This window comes from Podarcis liolepis, assembly GCF_965112155.1.
Source record: "Podarcis liolepis genome assembly, chromosome: 8".
Lineage (NCBI taxonomy): Eukaryota > Metazoa > Chordata > Lepidosauria > Squamata > Lacertidae > Podarcis > Podarcis liolepis.
In genome coordinates, this window is record NC_139560.1 from 23,558,144 (window position 1) to 23,573,630 (window position 15,487).

At 45.0% G+C, this 15,487-nt stretch overlaps 1 protein-coding gene across 2 annotated transcripts in view; it reads right to left on the bottom strand.

Moving 5' to 3' along the window:
• Window positions 1-15,487, bottom strand: part of VPS13B (vacuolar protein sorting 13 homolog B) — an 883,035-nt gene that overhangs the window by 258,286 nt on the left and 609,262 nt on the right. The gene's annotated exons all lie outside the window — the stretch shown is intronic.

A 15,487-nucleotide genomic window follows, 5' to 3' on the forward strand; every position in this document is an offset into this window, starting at 1 on the left:
TTGACAGACTCTAGGGTTGTGCACTCATCTCACTCTAGAGGCTGGGAGCCAGCGCTGTCCGCAGACACTTCCGGGTCACGTGGCCAGCGTGCCGAAGCTGCTCTGGCGAACCAGCACCAGAGCAGCACACGGAAACGCCGTTTACCTTCCCGCTATAAAGCGGTACCTATTTAACTACTTGCACTTAAGGGTGCTTTCGAACTGCTAGGTGGGCAGGAGCTGGGACCGAAGGACGGGAGCTCACCCCGCCGCGGGGATTCGAACCGCCAACCATGTGATCGGCAAGTCCTAGGTGCTGAGGTTTTACCCACAGCGCCACCCGCGACCCCCAACACCTAATTTTCCCCAATTTATTTGAATATTCCCATATCCGATAAATTCAAATTTACAGGAGACAGGCATCAAGATTGGTGTTAAGGGTAGCACCATGTGGAATATGTTGATTAAATGGGAACGCAAAAAGCTGCAAACAGTAATTTCTGGTGTGGACAAGTCCTTTTTATGCCACAAATGTTCTGGTTTTGTTTGTCTTTTGTTCCAGTTTTGTTGAGCCCCTCAAGCACAAGAGAGCCCCTCCGGATAGCAACAAAGCAGTATCATTGGAAAAGCATATGGAATGATGTGTGGATGCTCCAGCATAAATCCACCACTATTGCATGATTATTGCATCAATGACATGCTGAAGAATCCACCTGCAAAAGGACCCTTGCTCTCAGGTACCCATGCATAGCCTTACAGTCTGAGCAAAGTACCAGAATCATTCTGTTCACCAAAGCTTTAAGAAGCAATTTGAGAAATAAATTCCCACTCTCTCCCACTCAGAGGCATAAGCTAGAAATCAAGGTTCAAATGACTTTAGGGAACAGGTTTTGGTGTGACAAGCTGTGTTTTTCATCAGAAAAGTAGGCCATCCAACTATACTCATGTTTGCTTCTATTTTGGGGCCAAACGAGAAATCAGTTTTATGTAACAACGTTCATCCTTCGTGTATCACAGCCTGCCTCCTGCAATCTAAAGGCAATGCTGCTTTTTTTCTGTTCCTGGATGTGGGGAGGCAGTAATTGTGGGATCAATACAGTTTTGAGACTTCAGGTGGCATCTCTTATCTCAGTAACAGCTGTTTTTGCAGTTCAGGACCTCAAATCACCCACCCTTATAGCTGGAAAAAGAATTCCCTTATGCCTTTAACTTGTGTGAATCGATTTTGAATATCAGTCTCAAAGCTGATGACATGTGAGCCTCTTTTAGAGATGGAATTTATATAGATCCTGTTTGATCTTCAGACAAGATTTGCCCCTGATGTGACTTACAGTTAAAACCCGCACAAAGGATTTTACATCTGGAAGGCATTACATTAGGGGTGAGGGCGACCGGCAGTCTTTTTTGACATCTTGCAATTGATTACACAGGCTGTTACTATTTGGGGGTAATATTCAATCCTTTATTGGCAAATTTTAGTTGATTTGGAGCTCTTCCAAGGCGACCAGCTTCCTTTAAAAAAAAAAGGACTTTCTTCAATAAAGACAGTGATCAGAAAATACACTCGGAAGTGTGGGATAACATTTGCTTGATGCCATCTAACCTCTGTAATCTCCCTGAAAACACATCAGAATGGATACTCTATAGAAAGCTGATGTTGTCTAACCTTCCCAGAAGCCTTGTGCAAACAAATGAGGATGGATTCTCAATAAATAGTTAATTTGGAAATCCAGGTTCTCCCCTCTAAATGAAGGGGGCAGGAGCTATAGTTGGAACCAAAGGTTGACTAATACGCTACTGACTTAAAATGCTTTTCCAGAAATTACAAGAGGCACGATAAATGACCATCCCAGAAGGCAGGACCACCAACCTGTCAAAACACCTGGCATCATAATGAGATCAGGTGACCCTTTTTTGCCTGCATGCTATTTGAACTCAAACCATGCAGGCAAAGGTACAGCCCACAAAGCGCTGATTATCACTTGCAGTGCCCCTTGCAAAACACTCCACCTGACCTGATAGTTAGCTGATGGTTGGGTCTTACAAAGCACTGTGCACAGGGCTTTGCAGGCACTGCACAGAACCTCCATGTCGAACCCAACTATTTGTGAATGACTTAATTTTATTTTAAAAATCGTACAAACACTGAAAGCAAAATGGATAGACCATGTGCCATTGGCACCAACTGTGCCAATGGGATTTCATCTAGTATGAGAGCAGTAGGAATGCAAGACATGCAGATCTCTTCATCTGCTGCATTGTCTTCATAGAAATACAGACTAATTGACAGAAGCCCTCATTTTCCATCCTTTATCGTACAAATCATTTTGTATGGGACGTCCCTACCATTGACTCAAGAGTGTACATTATTCCCATTTCCATTCCTGCTGAAATGAAATCTAGCCTGCAACAGCTTGATCACTTTGCAGATGTCTTGCTTGTGCAAAGAGGCAGAGGGGGGAATGTCGGGAGCAGTTCTACAATAAGAATAATTCATTTTGTTCCTCGTCGCTTACCGGGTTAATGCGCTCAAGACTAGAATTAGAAGGGCTGCCTGCATTTTGCAAAAGTTTTCCCTCCTAGAACACTAACAGACCTTAAAGGCTAGCCAAATTCCTTCCACTTGCCATTGATCTACCTGGCTCTCTGCCTGGGATAAAAGCAAGTTCTGCTCGCTGAGTCATGCTTGTTTTCTCTGAGCTACTCTTGGGAAAGGCTCAAATTGCTTGTTTCTAGACCAGGGAAGCATCCCCCCCACCCCTTCTAAAAATGCCATGCTTTTCTGTTAGTGCAGGTGAAGTGTAAAGAACAATGAGTACAGTGTACAAAGGTAGATTCATAGGGATGGCACTGACAAGAGTCCTTAGTTAACCCAGGACCCAGGAGCCAATTCTGCAACATGCACTTCTTCAAGAAAGACTTCTGGTAGGTCTAGGATTCTCAAATTGTCAGGCAAACTAGCTTATGGATGCTGCAGGAGCAGGTGAGACTCTACCAGAAACCTCTCTTCCATTTTATGCATATATTTCTGATGGACAGATGCTCTTCATGACCACAACATGTGAAATGGCCGTCTCAAACGCACCCACCTCAGCTTAACTGTGGGTTACATTTCCAAACTGCAAGGCAGCTGGTTTGAGAGAAAACACATGAAACAGCAGTGTTTCTCAAGAAGCTACAGGACAGATGCTGTTGCACACCACCCCAATCTCTGAGCGGTCAGACTCACTCAATAAAGACTGTGGTGTCTTTAGGATATATGGTTTTATTTACACATATATACAACCTGAACATAGGATGGAAGGGCTCACAGCATTGACAGCCTCAACAGATCTTGCTTCCCCATTCAGTTACTGGCAGAGCCCTAGAACAGAGCAGCACAAAGCTAAATATGTGTCTCTGTCTCTGTCACTTCTTGCATTCACCTTTTCCAGTTTACTCACTCACACAACTCTCTAGACCAGTTCACCTTGGACCTATTGTTTTCCATCACTTGTTGTTGTTTAGTCGTTTAGTCGTGTCTGACTCTTTGTGATCCCCTGGACCAGAGCACGCCAGGCACTCCTGTCTTCCACTGCCTCCCGCAGTTTGGTCAAACTTCATGCTTCAAGAACACTGTCCAACCATCTCGTCCTCTGTCGTCCCCTTCTTGTGTCCTCAATCTTTCCCAACATCAGGGTCTTTTCCAGGGAGTCTTCTCTTCTCATGAGGTGGCCAAAGTATTGGAGCCTCAGCTTCATGATCTGTCCTTCCAGTGAGCACTCAGGGCTAATTTCCTTAAGAATGGATAGGTTTGATCTTCTTGCAATCCATGGGACTCTCAAGAGTCTCCTCCAACACCATAATTCAAAAGCATCAATTCTTTGGCGATCAGCCTACTTTATGGTCCAGCTCTCAGTTCCATACATCACTACTGGGAAAACCATGGCTTTAACTAAACGGACCTTTGTTGGCAAGGTGATGTCTGCGTTTTAAGACGCTGTCTAGGTTTGTCATTGCTTTTCTCCCAAGAAGCAGGTGTCTTTTAATTTCATGACTGCTGTCACCATCTGCAGTGATCATGGAGCCCAAGAAAGTAAAATCTCTCACTGCCTCCATTTCTTCCCCGTCTATTTGCCATCACTTAGCTGCAGCTATTGCGATCTCTTTGGACGTGTAACATGTTACTTAACTAGTCAGCCAAAGCCATTACCTATACTAGAGACTTTCAACCTTTTTGAGTCTACGGCTCCCTTGACCAATTACATTCTTTCTGTGACACCCCTGTGGGGCCCAGGAGCTCAGTTATGTCACCCCTTGCCTGCAGAGCTGGCAGCCTCTCACCTTTTTTCAAACACCCTCCCTTGTGGAGTGTTCCCTCGGTCTCCTCTCAACTTCTCTCTCCTTGGGAGTCCTCTGGGCAACCACAGCTGCCACCCCCTGGTCTCTGAGCTGCTCCACCTGCCCCAAAGAGAGGTGCCTCCTCACCATGCCCCACAGGGGCCTGGGAAGCACCCCCTGGCCAGCCCCAGAGGTACCATTCACCTGGGGAGCTTGTAGCCAGGGCTGCTGCCAGAAACAGCTGTGCAAACCTTCGGGAGGCAGACACGCGAGAGGCACTGGTGGACAAAGGCGGGGGTGGGGGGAATTGTCCCGGGTGCCATCCGGGGGGGTGACATCACGGCCCCCCCCTGCCCCCCCTGCCCCCCGGATGCTCATCGCTCGACGAGCACCCCCCGATGTGCTCCGCTTGCTGCACACATACCCCCAATGTGTACCACACCCCCTGGGATGGGCGCCAGCCATGCCCCTGGATGTACGCCGCTCCCGGTGCTGGAGCAGGTAGCTTCGCCACTGGCAAGAGGGCATCAGAGGAGGGAGATAAAGAGGGACAGAGGCCAGTGTTGAAAACCACTGACCTGAACAAAGGAACAGGTTTGGCAAGCTTGCCCTTATACAGTGGTACCTCGGGTTAAGTACTTAATTTGTTCCGGAGTTCTGTACTTAACCTGAAACTGTTCTTAACCTGAAGCATCACTTTAGCCTATGGGGCTTCCCACTGCTGCCCGCTGCTGGAGCATGATTTCTGTTCTCATCCTGAAGCAAAGTTCTTAACCTGAAGTACTATTTCTGGGTCAGCGGAGTCTGTAACCTGAAGCATATGTAACTAGAAGCGTATGTAATACGAGGTACCACTGTACATTTCTCCCCTCCACACGCACACACATGCAGGATCACAGTTTTGGAAGGCATGCAGGGTATCATCCAGACTACCCTTGCCCAGAAAAACTGCATAACACTATGGGTTGTGGCTCCAGTGTGCTCCCACTGGTAGTGTTTGAAGCTTTGTACAGTACATGCCATGTGTACAAAGCTTCAAACACTACCAGTGGGAGCACATTGGAGTCAGAGTAAATGGTAATGTATACTCAGCCTAGTAGATGTGTACAGCAACAGCTAGCTATCAGCCATAAAAGCCCACTAAAGAAACCTATTCAAGCTACTAGTTCTCACTGAGGACACTTCTTTAATTATCAACTAAACAACAACAAAAATAATAATAATAAGGGCATCTCATCCCTTTGTGGCCTTGGCAGTATTATTAAAGAAGATCACAGTAATATGGGATAATGTCAGCTCTGGCACAGTTTCCTTCAGAGTTCATTATTTTGAACAGAGCAGGCAGTTCCTTGCAAACAACCAGGTATAGGTATATTTTGAGCTAAATTGCTGGAACATTACCAAGATGTCTGCACAGTTCCCAGGACATCTGATAATACAGGAGACTTTGTTCTGGGTGGTGCCAGTGGCATTGGTTTTAGAGCATAAAAGCTACAAAATACGCGGAAGTCCTTGCTTCTTGGAAAGAGCAGAACATGGCATGTTGCCTCCTCTGACTATTTTTAAAGCCATGCATGAACTCTCACCTGCTTCTGAACTGGGTGGCAATTCATAACATGGTCAAAGCCTCTGTTTTTGGTGTAAATAAGTAGGATTAAAGTAATCACAAAACATTTAGCAAAGCCAACTAGAACTGATGTCGTGAATCACGTGAAGGAAATGTGACCTCTCTTGCTTAAAGAAAAAGAGAGAGTGATTTCGTTCGGCCTCTTTTAAGCTTGTGCATGCAAATAAGGGAATTTTGGTGTACAAAATTGGGATCCATCAGAGGGTCATGGTGAGGCAGCAATAAACTGTTGAATCGGTCTCAGCTGTTAATTTAGCAGTTCTGTCTTTTTGGGTGATGATGGGTGACTGAGCCATTCTGGATGTTAGAGCTTCCTAGTAAGGAAAGTGTCAGCAGGGTGATGGCTGGCTGGGCACTATTTATTCTGCTGGTTGGTTTTTGTACTGGCCATCAGCTCAGGGATCATCACAGTTTCTTTGTGGCTTGACCATATCAGATATTACGAATCGGCATGTCTGAAAATGCCTCCAGACTGTCACTATTTTGTGGGTGGAATTCTGGCACCTACTAGACTGTTAGGTTTCTACAAGTAAAGTGGATTAAAGGGCTCTATTGACCTAGTGCAACAAATCCACTTAAAAATAGATCTTTTCTTTCCCCCAGCTTGGAAACTGATGGGGAAATGCATTGGAAAGTGTGTGATCAACGAATCGCTAATCGGAAGATGTGTGAACACCCCACAAGCAAGCCATAATAAATGCTTAGTTAAACTCCAGATTATAATCCGATTGAATGCTCAACAAATAAATTATCTGGAGGACTCTCGCAGTTGCAAATCTGGAAGCATATTATCTGATTATGCTTTCTCTCTCTCTCTCTGTGCTTTCTGTCTCTCTCCTTGCCTCTCTCCATCCCGCCACGTCTTCTATAAAGAAACCTCATCATACTGGGTCTATGCCCAGACAGCAGCCAGGGCTTCCAGCTGTGGAGTCCCTTCTCTGCTGAGTCATGGTTGTCACCTCCCTGCAGAAACAGGCTGAGCAATGTGGAGTGATGATCCATGTCAACCATCAGTGGATGCTAAGCTGGACCTACAGCCGTCCCGTTAATAACAATAATAATGAACAAAGAATTTAATAATAACGTTCACAAATGAAGTACACTCCTTCTGGGATCCAGTACTCCCTTAAATCGATACGCTTGTTATATCATTCACATGATCAAGCAGAAGGTGATTTTTAAAAAAACAAACCAACTCAAATTCTGTTCAGTGATGAGGGAGAACTGTAGATGTAATGTTTGGAAGTAGCCAAAGATTGAATTCCTACTTTCTTCATTTCAGGAAACAAAAACTGGATGGTAAGTGCGTGTGTGTGTATAACAAGTTATGATTTTATCCAACAAGCTGGCCTCTGCTGGGGGAGGGTATTCAGAGGCTTTGGGGAAGAGAGCAGAGAAATACCAACACGGCCCTTTTTGTAATTTCTCTTTTACCTTCAAGTTGCTGTGTGTGATTTACACATGCACACGCAAAACACAGTGTTCAGGAAGCTTCATAAATCGATTAACAGCATACTAATGAGAAGGGGGAGAATTTGGACTACCTTCAAAAGTGTAATAGAAACTTAGGCAATAGAAACTTTTATGCTGTCTTGATCTGCTCTCCACTTGCATTTGTTTATTTGGAAAAAATCCTGGAGCATTCTGTTCTGGAATGATTCTTATCTATTGTTCTTATTTATAGTTTCAGCTGAATGACCTGCAATTGAATCTGTGTTCTTCCAGCTCTGTTTCCCTTTAACTTTGACAGAAAATTGAGTCCCCTGTGTATTTAAACAAACAATGGGCTGGTTTTCAGACATCTTATTTCCGAGCGGGTGAAATGAGTTTACGGTCTTTACCTCTTCAATTTCCGTGTGCTTGTGTGGAGCAGGGCAACCCAGTGCCACATGCAGAAGCCGGAAGTTTCCGGCAACTAGAGAGAACGATCGGCCTCCCTGTCACGATGAGCCATTATTTCATGCCTGCGCGAGGCAAACATTTTCCCACACAAAACTGAATAGTGAAGTAACCAAGTTGGAAGAGCTTTAACGGCCTCAGAAATCATCACAAAAAAGGAAAGAAAGAAATCATCACTGAGACTTGGATCTCACATTATTTTACCACAGGGTGCTGCCAAAAACAGCATGGTTTGGTAAATTACCCATTTCTCATATTGTAACCTATTACAAAACTCTTACTATGTGGAGTGAAGCTGTCATACAATGAGTTCCCCAACCCCATGAATGCACAACATGATTCCTGCACTCCAGCTTAATAAGTACATTAAAATGGTCGCCTCTGAGGAGTGCTGCTTTCTGAGGTCAGCACTGGCCCAGATATTTGAAGCTGCCATTCCTCTCCAGGACTTTGGTAACTGTAGCTCTGCTACAGCTTCCAGTATTCTTTGGGGGAAGCTGCATGCTTTCATGTGCTTTAAAATGTATGGTGTGTACTTTAACAGGAACCCCACCCCACCCCAATCATTCTGTTTGCACAAACTTCACACACACTCACACTCACACACTACATACGCCACATTTCTGTTATAAATTCATAGAAAATCAACCATACATCGGATTTGCACTGTTCCATTTTATTTTACTCCATATGACAAGGACTATCAAAGGGGGGGGGGGCTTGGTTCTGGTCAGCCATAATCCCTTCACCATCCCAGCACATCCACAGGAGCCCTGCCCAGTTGCTATGTCAACCCTGATAATCCCAGACAGAAGACAATCAAAATGACAAAGAACTTGCATATGGGAGTGGATTCAGCACAGACTGAAACAAAGGACAATAATCAGATCTTCCCTCTGGGGGCAGGAAACTGCAAACCCCCTTTGTCTCCTGGAAGTGACTCATGGGCAGGGGGAAAGGAGGAACCAGCCAGGTGACAGGACACTCAGGTTACCACCACAACTCCTCCCTCAACCCCTCCTTCTGTAATGTATGCATGATGTCAACCCCTCCTTTCTGTAATGTATGCATGATGTTTCTGGGGGTGGGCTTGACCTGGAGGATGGGAATTTCAAAAGTTTTTATAAGGTCTTGCAGACCATCTTTCTGGGTCTTTCCTCTCTCTTGCAAGTGAAGGGAATACCCTGTTGAAACAGTTCAATAAAGGCCAAGCCTACAGGCTGCTGTTTTGCTCCAAGTTATCCTGGTTGGTGTCTTTGTTTTTGTCCAAGGGAGCCCTCGGATTTTTCCGGTAACAGTACTCAGCCTACATTTCCTCAAAAAGGACTGAATGTTATGCTTTGTCTTGTATCTGTTGGTCAAAATGCATATTAAAATAAGAGGGGACAACATGAAGGCAAAGCTTTGTCAAGACGCAAGATTTATTGGTGTACATATTTATTTGTAAACAGAATAATCTTGCCATCCAAAGCAGCGCTCAAAATGACTTACAACCAAAGACTTAAAAACAACAGTACTTATCTCATAAAAGTCACAATAAACATCAAAAAAAACCTCAAACACAATTTTTATTTTTATTTTTAAAAAAGGATGATTTTAAATGGTTAAGAACTCCTGCGGCATAAGAACACACGCAGAATGTTTTAGGAAAATTGGTTTAACTTTGTGTAATGTTGGGCATGCTCCAAAATGAAAGACAGATCAGAAACCAGGCTCCGGGCTAAACTGGCGGCCGTCTCTTCATGGAAGGCGCATGTTAAAATAGCTATTTTATTTCCAGCGCTACTGATGAAATGAGATCCTGATCCTGCACTTGCAGGGTTGGGCACATGGCCAGAGAAAACTCTCTTCAAAAAAAAGGCGTTCCAAATAGGATGTGTGTCAGATCATCTGCGCTGCAAAGAATGGAATGCAGACCTCCGGGCCTCCTAAAGGAGCGGCAGGATTAAGTGGACCCACATTGCAAAATGCAGACAAATAAACATCCACAGGAGCCACTCCGGGACTCTGCAACTTGTGACCCACCAAGAAGAATGAAGTCAGCCGGCTATGTCCGCAGCCTGCCGTGTCGCAGCCGGTCCCTCTGGTTTTAAAGTCTCAAGCAGGCACCAAAAGCTGCACATTTATAGAGAGCCATACAGTCGCTGCGGAACATACACAGGAGAGTGGGCCACTCTCAGTACAGAATGCAGGACTAGGTGGGCCTTTGGCCTGATCCAGCAGGCCTCTTCTTATGTTATGTGCCCATGATGAGACTGGCATCAGTTGCTAGTTTCCAGTTCCTTATTCCTAATTCAGATCACTGCAGATGGTGACAGCAGTCATGAAATTAAAAGACGCCTGCTTCTTGGGAGAAAAGCAATGACAAACCTAGACAGCATCTTAAAAAGCAGAGACACCACCTTGCCAACAGAGGTTAAAGCTATGTATAGTTAAAGCTATAGTTTTCCCAGTAGTGATGTATGGAACTGAGAGCTGGACCATAAAGAAGGCTGATCGCCGAAGAATTGATGCTTTCGAATTATGGTGCTGGAGGAGACTCTTGAGAGTCCCATGGACTGCAAGAAGATCAAACCTATCCATTCTTAAGGAAATCAGCCCTGAGTGCTCACTGGAAGGACAGATCGTGAAGCTGAGGCTCCAATACTTTGGCCACCTCAAGAGAAGAGAAGACTCCCTGGAAAAGACTCTGATGTTGGGAAAGATGGAGGGCACAAGGAGAAGGGGACGACAGAGGACGAGATGGTTGAACAGTGTTCTCGAAGCTACCAGCATGAGTTTGACCAAACTGTGGGAGGCAGTGGAAGACAGAAGTGCCTGGCGTGCTCTGGTCCATGGGGTCACGAAGAGCCGGACATGACTAAACGACTAAACAACAACATTCCTAATTCACAAGGGACCACAGGAACACAGCTCCTTATACCAACTCAGACCAGTGGTCCATCTAGATTACAGAGGTACCTCTGGATGCGAACGGGATCCATTCCAGAGCCCCGTTTGCATCCTGAAGCAAACATAACACACATCTGCGCGGGTCGCTTTTTGCCACTTTCGCACATGTGTATGACGTCATTTTATGCACATGTGCGAGCGGCGAAACCCAGAAGTAACGTGTTCCGTTACTTCCAGGTCGCCGCGGAGCACAACCCGAAAATGCTCCACCTGAAGCGTATTCATCCCGCGGTCTGACTATAGTATTGTCTGCCCTGACTGGCAGCAACTATCCAGAGTTTCAGGCAAGGGACATTTTCAGTCCTACCTGGAGATGCCAGGGGTTGAACCCAATACCATCTGCATACAAAGCAGGTGCTCTGTGACCCTTCCCAATAATAGTAGTAGTAATTTATTGTTTGTACCCCATCCATCTGACTGGGTTGCCCCAACCACTCTGGGAGGCTTTCTGGGTGGTAAAAGGGAGATATTATTTGTGCTGGGTAAGGATTTCTATGAGCAGAGAAGAGCCAGCAGGAATGTGTGGGAAGACATTAAAAATTGTCTTCAAAATAATTTTATTATTAGGGAAAAGAAGAAAAACAGAGCAAAAAAAAAAAAAAAAAACCAAAAAACTATCCTCCAAGATTAGACCAAAGCCAAACCTGAACTGCTTCCAAAACACTATGAAGAGAAAAACGTCCAAATTTGTCCATGCTTATCGAGTTTGTCTTGTTTTCTATAAACTGTTCTTTCTTTACTGATAAACCAGCTATTTGCAGTAGCCACTCTTGAGCTGCTGGAATGTAGTATGGACATTTCCATTCCCTAAAGAGCAACCTCTTAGCAACCAGCAGAGCAGTTCAGGATACAAATACCTTCTGCCTTTGTTAAAAGGCCCCGTAAAAATGGTACAAAACCTAGCCAGTGCTGAATTACAAAGGTGTCCATTGCTTTTAAACCTAGTTTGCATCTTGGCAATGGAAAAAAAAACAACCACCATACTACCCTCCTGTTTCTTGTTTCTCATTCATGTCTCTTAATTATTCCTGATTTCCCCATATATGGATTCTGAGTTCCTATTATAGGAAAGAAAGGGTGAATAAGGTAATTAGGATTTCATACTGTCCAACATTTTCTTACCTGAAATTGGGACACACATTGGGTCACATGCCCCGCTTTTTTCGGGGTGAGAGCAAGGCATGGGTCGAGAGAGCACAGCACTGGTGCTCTGGGCTTGTCAGAGGGTCGCACCAGCCAGACTGCTGTATCTTCAGCACTCTGGCGCGACCCTGCTCACGAGTGCCAGATTGAGACTCTTTTGGTCCCATGGTGCAAGGACTCACACCAGAGCGCCGGACCAAAAAAATGGGACACCCAGGAATTGAACAGAAGCTGGGATTGGCTTGTATGTTTCTGGGGTGTCCTGCTTAAAACAGAAGTTGGTGGATAAGTGATTTGCGTCCTTCCAGTGTTGAAGGCAGTATGTCTCTGAATCCCAGTTGCTGGGAGTCACACATGGGGAAAGTGCAGGCTTCTCAGAGGCCTGTGGTTAGCCATTGCGAGAACAGAATGCCGGGCTAGAGAGGCCTTTTGTTTGATCCAGCCAGACTCTTCTTACGGTTATATGATTTTGACTTTTAAAAACATGGTTAGAGTTGGGAGACTCTAGCCTTGGCATGCGGTGTTTCTCACCCTAGCTAGACAAGAATGGGTTTGTTAGATTGCTTACGGATGCAGTGAGGGGTTATGATTTCCCCCCTCCCTCACAACGAATGCATACATTGGTGCCCTCCATTCCGCTTATTTGGAAATCTTGTCAAGCTGGAGCTTGAATGTTAACGGAAATGTTAAAAATAGTCTATTGTTGCTGGGCAACTACTGTGAATATTAAGTTGTAAACTGAGCTGAACGCAATAATGTCCTGTGGTATGTTTAGCAACTTTTACCCAGTATGATAAGGGCCTACGGATCTAAGGATTATGCGATGCAGCAAGAAGTAATGGGACAAAAACAACAAAAATGTCAAGCTTATACATCATCTGAAACATGGAGCCGGTAAGTAAAACAACAACAACAACAACCCTCATTTGTGTGTACCCTGAAGAAATTAAAACTACACACCAAGGAAACCCAATTTGTGACCAAATGAATAGTAAGTGAGTTCTGTAATGTATATAAATGGTGCAAATGAGGCATGTTCTCTATTTTGCTTATTCTCCACCTTGTGAGATTTCTCACTTCTGATAACTAAGGAAAAGGGCAAAAAGACTGCAGCCTTGGGCCTGAATGTCTAGAATTCCTGCTGAAGTCACTTCTAGTTTTGACTATTTCATCAGATGTTGCTAAACCCATTTCAATCCCACCTTCCAGTGACGAAGGCTGGAAACATTCTTTTTAAAAAAAATAAAAAACCACTGAGATTTCTCAGAACTTCGGGTTTTGCACTCCTTGCCAAGTTCTACATGACTTTTGTGCTTGTGTAGAATCGCAGCATACACCCACAGCAATTCTAAGGCTACATGCCCTCACTTGTTCAGCAGGTAATATTCTTGAATGTCCATTGTGGGCAGAAGATGGGAACGACTGCCAACTCATTTTGGACCTGAATCAAACTTCCCACTGTATTTATCTATTGAAACTCACATTTTGCAGTTTACACAGCCCTGTGATCTGTTATTACTAAGTTTTATGAGCTTGTGTGTGGCCAAGCTATTCATGAGACACACAGTACATATTTGGGGAACTATCCTCAGCCTTACATTCCACCGCGAGTTGAGTCACTGCAAGGCGCTGAACTCGTTCCACAGCCTGGAAAGGATATTTGCAATTAACTGTGTGGCCACCCAGCCCCAGCAGGGTGGTGACTACAGGAACACTTTAAACCCTGGCATTAGAGCAGCCTGAGGATATGCACCCATAGGGTTCTGGTTGGGATGGCACAGGGGCACAAGGGGCATTCTTTCAAGCAAGGGAATCAAAAGCTTAAAACAATAGGAGGCTACAAGGATGTAAACATGAATGTGAAATGCAGTTGGTTAAGTGATTCAGCTTTTACTCAATTCTGCCCCAGTCCTATTTGTATAGGTGTTAAAGAAAGCTTCAGTAGGCAAGTGGTGTTTATTGCAGAAATGTTGCTTCAACTGATAATCATACACACACACTCACTATTTTGATAAAGAAAAGGTGAAGGGGAGCTTTCTAAGCCGCTTGGGCTTGTCGATCGGAAGGTCAGTGGTTCGAATCCCTGCGATGGGGTGAGCTCCCGTTGCTCTGCCCTAGCTCCTGCCAACCTAGCAGTTCGAAAGCACACTAGTTCAAGTAGATAAATAGGTACCGCTGCGGAGGAGAGATAAACGGTGTTTCCGTGTGCTCTGGCTTCCGTCGCGGTGTCTCATTGCGCCAGAAGTGGTTTAGTCTTGGCCACATGACCCGGAAAGCTGTCTGTGCACAAACACCGGCTCCCTCAGCCTGAAAGTGAGACGAGCACTGCAACCCCATAGTTGCCTTTGACTGGACTTAACCATCCAGGGGTCCTTTACCTTTTACCTTTTTTTAAAAGACCCTGACAAATCATTCCACTGCCCCTACTTTATCATGGGCTGAGGCTGCAATCCAAAAAAGCACATGAGAATATATGCCAGGCTAAAACTGAGTTCTTGTTTCCAGTTCCTTATTCCCATAAAAGTTCAAAACAAGGCTGAATGGGCAATCTGAACAAAGAACTGGAGTTGATACATATGTGTCCCTGGGCTGCAGAATGAGCTTTAGGTTGTCTAATGAGCTTCCTTGACTGAGAAACAGTTTCCTTCAAGGTCTGCAATAATTCTCTCCAATCTAAACAGCTAGGCTTGGCGTGTTTGTTGTTTCACAATGCTCTTGACCATTGCAAAGAAGGAACTGAGGGGTAGGGTGCAAATTCTAAACTAAGCTTTGGGCTACCAAATATAATACATTCCCATCTCCAGAAAACTCCTCACGTCAGCTGGCTCAGTGGACTCACGCCTCGTATCCAAACTGAATTTCAAGATACATGAGGATTTCCTGGGCAAACTGTTTTGCTGTGCTGGCTAGTGTGGGTTGTCTGCCTGCTTGTGGGGTAAAATGGTTGAATTGTGCAGAAATGTTGACGAGGAGTGTGCTTGTTGATAGCCCATGTCTCTGTAGTCAAGCTACAACAGATAGAAGGTCAACATAACACTGAGTCGTCAAGCCATAGATAAGCCTCCTGTTGACCACGACTGACACCCCATATCTCCACATTGTGAAAATGAAGGAGATGATAGTACAGCAAACACTGCTTTGACTCCCTGCATGCAGTGATAAGGCCAGGAACACAGGTCAAAGCTGCCCACCAGGCCTGACTCATCTCCTGTGCAGGGAAGTGTTGGGTGCAAGGCATATAAGGCAACAATAAGGCCCAGCCTGTCTGTTCAGGCCCCATTATGCACTGAGTTACAGTACAGTGGTATCTCGGGTTACAGACGCTTCAGGTTACAGACTCCGCTAACCCAGAAATACAGTGGTACCTCAAGTTAAGTACTTAATTCGTTCCAGAGGTGCGTTCTTAACCTGAAACTGTTCTTAACCTGAAGCACCACTTTAGCTAATGGGCCTCCTGCTGTCGCTGCGCCGCTGGAGCACGATTTCTGTTCTCACCCTGAAGCAAAGTTCTTAACCTGAAGCACTATTTCTGGGATAGTAGAGTCTATAACCTGAAGCGTATGTAAC